Genomic DNA, 11,054 nt, shown 5'->3' with positions numbered 1-11,054 from the left:
TAATAATAATAATAATACTGTATGTCAATATTTTTCTGTTCTAAAATATATTTAACGGGCATTTGGTTTAATTTGCTTCAGTTTTATTTATTACGATCTAACATGACCATAATGCAATATTCTAGAATCTTCTATCATTTACACACAATGCATAACCTTTAAGTACTAATATTCATTTCTGCAAACGTCATTTCTGTTTTAAATGCTGCTAAAAGAGCGATATTAAAAAGATTATTTGATCATTACAGGAAACTTCAAAGCTAGCAATATTATCTTCATAAGTAAGCGACACAAATGTTCGTATAGGTAGTGATGAATCATCATCATGATCATCATCATCATCATCCATTGTCAGTCCACTGCTGGATGAGGGCCTTTCCAAGATTACTCCAAAACTATCTTTCGATGGCTCTCCTTTACCATATCACTCCTGCAAATCTGATGATATCGTCAATCCACCGTGATTTAGATCGGCATCGTGGTCGTTTTTCCTCTCGCGGAATTCAATCCAGTACTTCTTTTGTCCATCGTTGGTCTTGTCTTCGAGCAATATACCCAGCCCATTGCCACTTCAGATGGTTCACTCTGCTTATGATGTCAGAGACTTTGGTTTGATGTCTTATCCATGTATTCCTTTTGTGATCCAATCTTTTGATACAAGCATACTTCTTTCCATACTAAACGGCGTTGTTCTTAATTTAATTTTTGAATTTCCTTTGCATTCAATGTCCATGTTTCACAGCCATATGTAAATATAGGAAGAAAGGATTGCCGAAAAACTTTTCTCTTCAAGCATAATTGGCTGTTGAATATTGAGTGTAATTTTCCAAATGCTTTCCAACCAAGCATGGTACGTCTTTTAATTTCGTCCATGATATTTTGTTCCATTGATATCTGGTGTCCTAAATATATGTAATGCTATACTTGTTTAATTTCCTCATTATTGATTTTTATCATTTCTGGTTGTACATAGCTAGTGAACATAACTTGGGTCTTCTTTAGGTTTATCTTTAAGCCAGCTGTTTTGCTAGTAATTTGGAGTTCATCTGTAATTCATGCGCAGTTTAAGCAAAGATCACTATGTCATCTGCAAAGCGTAAATGGCTTAAAATCTTCCGTTTATCTTCAGACCTATTCTTACTAATCAAGAAGTGGAATGCTTCTTCTAGGCATGCTGTGAATAACTTTGGAGATTTTGTGTCACCATGTCTTTATTTCCACCTCTCTGTAATTTCACAGTAGAGATATTTCAATTGAAATGACTGCTGCTGTAACATTGGTGTATGCTGATTTGATGGTTCTAATGTATGGCTCCTCCACTTACTGGTTTCTTAATGCTTTAAGTATTACACAACGTTTTACTGAATCAAAGGCTTTCTCATCAATAAAACCAAGACATAATGGTAACTGATATTCATTACACCGTTCAATAATATGTTGTGCAAATTGAATATGGTCCATTTTACTAAAGCCGGTTTTAAAGCCTGCCTGTTCTTTTGGTTGTGCTAGGTCTAGAGTTGTAAAAAGCCTATGAGCCAAGGCTTTTATAAACCGACGATAGTAGAGCGATGGATGGGTAGTTCATCAAATCTTCTATTTCACTTTTAAGTATTAGAATTAGGGTTCTTGGCGTTGTCTTCTTCTTCTTCTTCTTCATTTGATTTGTCATCCTATATAATACTGAGTAAAATTCTGCAATCTTTTGCATGTCTATCTCAGTTATGGTCCCATCTTTTAGTTTGACTGCAACCAACTGCTTATTGCTGTTCTTCAATTGCTGTTTGGCATTTTTGAGACTACGGTTATTTTCAATTGTTTGTTGTATGAATTTACAATTGATTTTCTTATTTGCAATTAATAATAATATAGGAATACATTGAGAACATGCTCAAAACAGGAATGGTAAAAAATCGATCAACTTTGTAATTTATAATAAGCTTAAAATAATAAATTCCTTCTGTAAAAATAAAGACATACATAAATATACTTGGGCAGCAAGAGGATGGAAATCAATATTAGATTACTTCATATTAAAGAAAAGACATCAAAGTTTTCACTAGATGTTAGAGTTCACAGAGGATATGAAATAAGCAGTGACAACTTCCTTTGTTAAAATAAAATTAAGATTAGCACCTAAATGATTACAAGTAACAAGAACAAAAAGAAAAATTTTAAATTTACAACATTTGTTTATAAAACTAGATTATTAAATGACACCAATATGCAATGACTATATGCACAAAGACGTAACCAATATTTAGATAAAATAAAATGAAATCAAGAAATAGAAAGCGAATGACTTAATATAAAAATTATACTAAATACAGCAGAAAATGAAAGCTTAGGAAAGTTCAAAAAATTCAATAGAAAGAAAAAAACTGAAGATATGGGACGACGCAATGAAAAAAATAAGCAAAATGATAAAGAAGCATATCATAAGCAGAAAAATATTAGAAGATGAAATAGAATATAAAAGAATAAGAGCCATAGCTAAAAGAGAAGTCAGAAAAAAACATAGAGAATCATGGAACAAATTTGTTTCTAATTTAGAACATGATTTATATAAAATAAGACCCAATGTATATAAGATTTCGAAACACTTAAATGCAGATACTAAAGAAAACATAAAATTAAACACCGAATTGAAATCAGGAGAATTTCTGAATTTCTATACAGAATTATGGACAAACAATATTTAAAAAAAAAGATAACTGGCAAACATTTAATGAAAAGGAAAAGGAAATAACCAAAGAAGAATTAGAAATCAGTCTGAAAGAAACAAGAAATGGAAATCACCTGGTGTGACGATAAGTTAGGTTCAGAATTACCTATAGATATGCAGGAATAAGTTCAAAAAAGATTTATTATTTTTAAATAAAATCTGTTCAACTAGTAATCCACCAATAGAATCGAAAAAAGCAATTGTGATCCCTATCTTTAAAAACAGAAGGTAGTAGAGATGACTCTAAAAATTATTGAGGTATAAGTATTCTAATTCCAGTTACAAAATATATAGCAGAATTTTAAATAACAAACTAAAAAATATATATTCTGAAAACTGAACTTAGAAGTACAGAATGGATTTAGAAAAGGACAATCATGTATACACCAGACTTTTGCCTAAAATTAATAATAGAGAAAAGACTAGAATACGATTTAGAAACACATTGCATTTATTGACTTTGAAAAAGCATTTGATAAAGTTAAAAGAAGTGTTTTATCTAATATATTAAAAGAAAGACAAATACCAAATAATATCCTAAAAGCTATATAAGTATATATGAAAATAATCAAATACAAATAAGGTTAAATTATGAACTATCATGTACAAGAGAGGTAAAACAAGGCGTCCGCATGGATTTCCCTTCAAGCAACTCTTTTTAATGTTTATCTAAATGAAATAATAATAAAATGGAATAAAAATTTCCATCAAGGTATTAAACTTTCTCCTACTGTGAACTTCAGTACCCTCCTTTTTGCTGATGACCTTATTCTTCTGCAGCTTCTCCCACTTAATTAGGGTCGCTGTTTTTGGTGAGTCTCCTCCACATCATCCTGTCTTGGGCTATGACGACATTCAAGTTCTTCATCTTCAAGTCCTCCTCCACCTCCTCCCTCCATCTTCTTTGGCGCCCGCGCTTCCTCGTCCCCTGCACATCCACTTGCATGACCCACATATTCTTCCTCCCTCCTCATCACATGACAAAACTATCTCAATCTTGCCTCCTGTATCTTCGCTCCTAAGTTCGTAACTTTCACCGTTCCCCTTACATAGTCATTTCTCATACGATCCTTTCTGTTCACACCGCACATCCACTTCAGCATTCTCATCTCGGCTACCTCCATCTTATAGATGTTATTTTTTTCCTCAGGGCCACGGTTTCCATTGCTGATGACCGAACAATAATTACAAATTCTGAAGATAACTTACAGAAAGATATTTTAAATTTAAATCAGATAGCCAAAGATTATGGAATGATAATATCAACTGAACAATCAAAAATGATGGGCTTTAAAGGACAAGACCCAGTAAGAACTAAACTATTAATAGATAATATTTTAGGCCAGTTGAATTCATTTAACTACCTAGGATGTATGATTTCGTATAAAAATGAAAACGATGTAAACCTAAAAATTGCGAAATTAAAAATAACAGGTGTAAGCAACTCTATATTTAAACCTAACCTAGATCAAATACAAACCAGAATAAAAGTATACAATACATTAGCCCTATCCGGTCTTATTGTATGGAAGCGAAATCTGGACAATAAAACAAAAAGACAAACAAAGATTAACAACAGCAGAAATGAAGTTTATGTGAAAAACTGCAAAGTATACCCTATTTGATCAAATTATGATCAAATTATTTTCTTTTTTCAATAATTTCTTCATAATTTGATCATATTTGATCAAATTATGAAGAAATTATGAAAGAATTAAACGATGAACGAGTAATAGAAAAAATTAAAAAATATAAACATAAATGGATGGAACACGTTCAAAGAATAAAAACAAGCCAAAACATTACCAAAACAAGCCTTAAAGGTAGCAATAATATTCATTATCAGCTGGTGAGAGTCGTTATAGGTAGTAGTAACTCGTAGAAGAATTTTACAGTGTGCAATCAGAGCTTGTTTTTTGTAGTGAAATCACGTACGTTTGTATAGGAAATTATCTTGTTTTTATATTCCGTTCTTATTATAGATGGGAAGGCCTGCATTAAATTTAGAATTTATTTGTTTTTTTTTTCTTTCAAGATTAGAGTCCGTTACCAATAGACAACAACACTTTCATTGTGCGTTCTAAACATGTCTAGTGAATGTCGCGAAGGTCACAACTAGCTGTTATGCGATTTTAGAGTTTTCCTTGTAATTTCCGGTAAAATTAAACACACGAAAGTCACCTCTTGAGGTTGTCAAGGTGGTAAACAAACAGTAAACGAGGCTTCGCGTGTTCTTGCTGAAGCTTTAAATGCTCGACATCACGTGGACGCACAAAGCAAACAGTGATCATTCAATAAATTAACTGAGTTTGGTAACCACCGGGAACACTTCTTTCAGTGGGCCTCACTCTAGGCAACCACGGCAAAGTTCCTTTAAGATAGGTTTGGCGGGGCCCTGCGACAGGGATTATTTTCACTGCTATTTTGAGGGGCTTTTGCTTACTTGTGTGTGTGTGTGTGTGTGGTGTTTTCTGCACGTGTACAAGGTCATTTGACCTTGAATGGTGGCGCCGTCACTCTTCTTCGTACACAGGGTAGGGTAGGGTGAGATGTAGGAGACTGATGTCGAAGCTTGGGTCAAAAGTATTGGACTCTGCCTCTATCATCTCTCTCTTAACAGGCTCTTCGGACCTCTCGAACTCGGCCACTATGCTTTAAAGAGGGTAAAGGGATTTGATGCTCTTCAGCCCCCCCCACCCCACCCCACCCCACCCCTAGTCCTCTCTGATGCGAAATAAATATTTCGAAATTACCAGAGGGAACATATGTGGAGTGTGTACCGGAATGTTTAACAAGACACAAACATTCGGATACATGCGTAAACATTTACTGATATTCAGTTTATTGGATGGGTCTTAAACACAAGGAAAGTTTTCCTCAGGATGCATTACAGATTTAACTATAGACAATCCTCCTTAAATAGACAACCCAAACTCTTCAAGAAAGACAATCCAACCGGCCAGGACGTATATATACGTCCAGCTAAATCTGGATACGATTCAATACACCTGTTGAAAGAACATGGATAAGAAGTGTAATTTGACTGTTCTGTCCTTTAGAAGATGCGATAATTCTTCACGCTGTAGAGAACACTTAAACAGATCATCTCGCGAAGCTGAGTCTCAGTTCTTTATAACAAGGAAAGCAGCTCCTTGTTTTATGCTGGGCGACTTGACTGTTAGTTATATTAGAGAGGCTAAAAATATAGAAATTATTTTTATTTTCTTTTTGTATTGACAAAATATTTTTGACAAAATATAAATCCTTACATCCTGTCTTCGCTTAAATATTGCGTTACCTTGGAGAAAATTTTGTCATATCATATTACTAAGTTTTTTCAAAATATCGTAATAATAATAATCGTATGATGATACACGGTCGTGAGTCCCCTATACGGGGAGGTACGGCACCATCTCAGTCCCCCCATATTTTATCCGGGCTCCGGCATAACTGACGAATCAGACCTATGGCTGGGTCAATATTCCTGACTATAATCCGTGTGTGTTCACGGGGCCGGTTTGCCTGCTTGCGGGATGAAAAACCTCAGATAACCAGGTGGAAAAAACCCTGCTGTTCACCCCCAAGACCGGTTATCTTGGATATGGCTGAGGAAGATCCTTAAGCTCCTCTCATCGTCGACGGGAATCGAACCTAGGACCCTCCTTGATTATGCATATGGTTGTGTAGCGCATAGCCACTAGGCTAACTTTTTTTAACAACTTTATTATCAACTTTTGCAATTATTTACATCATAATGAATTATATGTACAATATATACAATTGTTATACCATTATTTCAATCGAAGTTTCATTTTATATTATATCATCATGTTATAATGTAGTTGTTACATTACTGTTCTCTTAAAATGGCTTGACTTCCTCTACTTATAAACAGGGAATCTCATAACTGGTAGTTACATACACATTACTTCCTATTACATCAATTAAGGTATAATTCGGCTTCTTCTTTTTTTCTTTTTTTTTCTCAGTTGGGTTTAACACTTTTTTTTTAAAAGAATATACAGTTAATTATATTTACATACCATATATATAAATATATATCACACTTATTATATATTTAACAATCTATATATTCTACATTCTACTAGATAAATCATATATACATCTGTACAGCGAAATAACATTCATATGCAATGAAGTAGGAGAACACTCTTTTTTCCTGCGGTAGGAGATCTGTTCCAAGTGACTCAGGCGCTGTTTCCTCTGGTGGAGGTGGAGAGTTAGTATCCTTCCGAATTTACTTCCGATTTGCCCCATTTCTACTAGGAGTGATGAAGGTGTTCTGTTGTTGGTTGGAGGGTTCGTAAGGTTGGAGGTTAAGTGTGTCCATTCTTCTGTAGTCATTCTTCTAGACTGGACCGAATTGATGATCTCCTCCTGAATGTAGTGATGTAATTTCGATATGGTTCTGGGACTGTCTTCTCTTCCATACGCTTGGTCGCACCTGTGAGCCCGAATTGCGTGCAATTAGGATTAGAACAATTGTTTTCACCCTGTTTATATGTTTTCCTTTTAGCCAGAATAATATTTCTTCACCACTGATTAATTTGATTTCAGGAAGCCATCTTTTAACGGCTCTCCAAATTACTTCTGCTTCCTTGCAATATATCATTAGGTGGTATAGTGTTTCCGGTTCCTAGCAAAACTGACAAGTTGCGTGCCCTTCAATAGGTATACCTTTAGCCACTATCCACATCTTGTTTGGTAGGCAGGCATGGTGCACTTTAAAGTCTCCTATTACAATTCTGAAATGATGTTTTCCTTTATTGTAGAGTTGGGATCCATCAAGATAGAAGGCTTCAATTTCTTCGTCAGTGTGACTTATTGTTGGTGCACAGACTTGGATGATCTTAAGAGTGTATCTTTTTTTTTGAGATTTGAACAGCAATACTTGCTATTCGATCAAATTCTATGATCTTGTTCTTCAATTTCTTCTTAATCCTGAATCCAACTCCACTGATTCTTTCCTTAAGATCGCCTCATACACTATATCTCCATTTTTTTAATTAAAGGGATTTCTTCACCTTTACGTCTAACTTCACACAGTTAGTTCAGCTTAGTTAGTTCAGTTAGTCGTGCTTCACTGCTCAGAGACCTATAGTTTAAAGTTTTCCAACGGCAGCACAATCTGGATTCTTAACACCCTCTGCCTTCATGATTATCTGCCTGCTACCGCATGTAGTAACAATCTGGCTTCCGGGAAATGAGGTTCATTTTATTTCTAATTAATAGTATATTTATATTAATAGTATATTAATAGTATATAATATTATAGTATTAGATACTATAATATCTCTATAAAAGGGATACCCTCATATTTCCTCTCCTCCGCCTCCCAGCAAATCTCTGCTACCCACAAACCCTCAATCTATCTTCATAGGGAACATTCCACTGACCTGTCACCCGCATGGTTATTCGTCTGTGAATCTTCCCACCGCTACCCAGTCCTCTTGAAACGCAGGTGACCGAATCTGTGCACAGTAATGAACCTGTGGCCAAATCCTAGCCTCGTAAAGAGGGATAATAACCTCCATATCTTTATTTGCCATTCTGCTCTTCAGCATCCAAGTAATCCTCTGAACTATTTTGCCAACTATTGCAATAGTTCCTCCGAATTTCAAATCTCTATCCACGGGTAGCGCTATGGATACAAACGCCATTTCCACAGGCTACTCAGGCATGTGAAATACTACGTAAATCCTAAATCCACCCTACCAGAAAATAGGGTTCTCGCGTAGTACAGGGTGAAGCGTTGAAAACATCACTTAAAAGAACGATGCTGAGCAGAAGAGGTCAGTTACTGTTTTTTGCTTATGACACTCCTCTGGATACAATCACAGTAGCGCTGTTCTCCTCTGTTGGTTCCCACAGTTCTTCCAGTTACCCTGCTAAACACGTGAGCAAGCTGGTCAAAATCGGTTCATCGTCGGTAGATAGCAAACGAACTTCTCACCCTCCTCCTCCTCCACCTCCTCCTTCATTCCTTTTACCCCTGTTCTTTGGACCAGTATTGCGCATCAGTGTTGATCATCTCACTTAGTGGTGTTCATAATTCAATAGAATTATGTGAAGAGATATTTCTTCTTTTCTTTTTTTCTTTTTGCTAAAAATGTTCGTTTGTTTCTAACTCCTGCTGACATCTTGAACATAACATGAATGTGCTATAAGTATATTATTTCTTCTATCGTGCGTGGGATTGATATTTAAAAAACAAAATCAATTATAAGTTAGTCAGCGTTAAAATAAGAGTTTCACCACAATGTTAAAACCCTTGTCGCATTATCTCGTCAGTCCGTAAGCACTCATCAACTCTGTTCAGTTGTGAATAAATAACGATAATCCGAAATGAATAAATGAATAAAATATCGCTTGGTTAAGTTTCTCTTCTGATTTTGTAAACATGCAAAACTTTGGTTACGAAACGCAATATTTTTCGGCTGTTTTTTCTGTGTTCATTTGCGTCATTATTACATTCATAATTCAACATTCATAAGACTGGCCACAGAGAATCATCTTATTGATTCTCTGTGGCCAGTCTTGTTTTACTTTATCTGAACCAGTGGACAGTAACAGCAAGTAATATGAACCTCATATGAACGTGAATTGGATAATAGTAATTATCGAGTCTAATCCTATCCCCATAATGAAAGGTTTCTGTAGATGCACTACTATGACCAACTTGTTTGTTGTGCAGTAGATAAAACCGCGAGGATCCTGGTAAAATCCTCCGCTTCCATCTGAAACCTGAAATCCGAGAATCAACCCACTTTTACTCCAAAATATCTTTTCAAGACTTTTAGTTCAAAGACAATGTACAACGGAGAACTCTGTTCGGTTCTTTTTTTTAGTTGAGTGAGAACACAGAAACGTTCCTCGGTATCCCTGCTAATTAGTAACATCAATACACGAACGCATACACTAACAAATACCCAGGAAAAAACTCACAAATCGATGTGTTTATCCGTTTTCGATTACTTTGTGTTTATTTATTTATTGTAATATTTTTTCACACAATCTTGTTTAAATGGAAATCACCGCAGGGGTGTTACGTCACCAGCAGGGAAGTAGTAAAACTAGATTGTGTTATTATTACTCTCATTGGAATTGCAATTCTTACGCCATTCTCTTTCCTTGTTTTGCCATAACATAAAATACAACTGCTGAGCTGCATTTTTTTCTTTACTTTCTGGCAATCAGTAATAAGGGCTCGTTGAAACTCGGCTCCACGCAACTAACTTTGAAGGAAAATTACCGACACAGCGGACGATATTCCTGGAATATTTTAATAATCAATTCCCGGTTAAACTTGATATTAAAGTCCTTGATGTTCATTTTGACTGAGATAAGAAAGTCTCCTCATTATCGACAAATTGTGATTTTTTTTAATTACAGCAAAACTTGAATGTCGGGAAGCATGTAAGTGTTTTAATGGCGTCAAAACAAGTCACGTTCTGACTCCACAATCATAAATAGTCACGATGACAGTAATCGTTCTTCGAAGAGTAGTTTAATTCTAAAATTACTCGACACAATTAAGGCTTATGAGGCTAATTTTAATATTATGTCCGTTTTATTAGGTTTATTTTTACCTTCCTACAATCTTTAGTAGTGATTCTTGTTGTAAGCAACCGGTAGTTAAACATAATATAAACGGATCTCCACAGCTCAGTCGATTTCAACGATGCCTTTTTGTTGGTAAGGCCTGAGTTCGAAACAGCCTTGCTCCTAGGCTGGTATGAGACCGGCTAATTCACTTTCAGTTGAAAAGGCCCAATAAAGGTTCTGTTATTTCTAGACAGGATTCAACCTAGGAAGCAGCATGCTTTTTCCTCCATGAAGTCCTGGTTTTCTTTTTGTAAACCGGCCACGAACATGGAATGACACTTCCACCGATATTATAATATTTACAAGAGTAAATATCACAATAATAATTTTGCATTAAAATCGTTCGCTGTCTCATCACATGAAGTATAGTCGTTTAGCCTTCGTACTTGACGTATTTATTTATTGTTAGTTGTAACGAATTTTTTTTTATTTCTGGATAGAATGTAGTCATATTTTTTCAAATCACCTACTCAATTCCAAATATCATTATGTTCTATTCAGAGGGAACGCGAAAATTATTTACATCATTCTGAATCGTTTTGTCAAATTAACCCACGGAAAATGCACCGAATTTCAGAACCAATCAGAAATTGAGTCGACATTTTTTTTTGAGTATCCAAAATCCAAGCATTTACGTTAGAAAACAAATGTGATTGGATATTAGATATTTCGCGAAGATGCACAAAGGACAAATTTTAAATGAACC

This window comes from Typopeltis vanoorti, chromosome 3 (genome assembly GCF_054136105.1).
Source record: "Typopeltis vanoorti isolate ZY-2024b chromosome 3, IOZ_Tvanoo_1.0, whole genome shotgun sequence".
Taxonomy (NCBI): domain Eukaryota; kingdom Metazoa; phylum Arthropoda; class Arachnida; order Uropygi; family Thelyphonidae; genus Typopeltis; species Typopeltis vanoorti.
Note: the sequence above shows the minus strand (reverse complement) of the source record.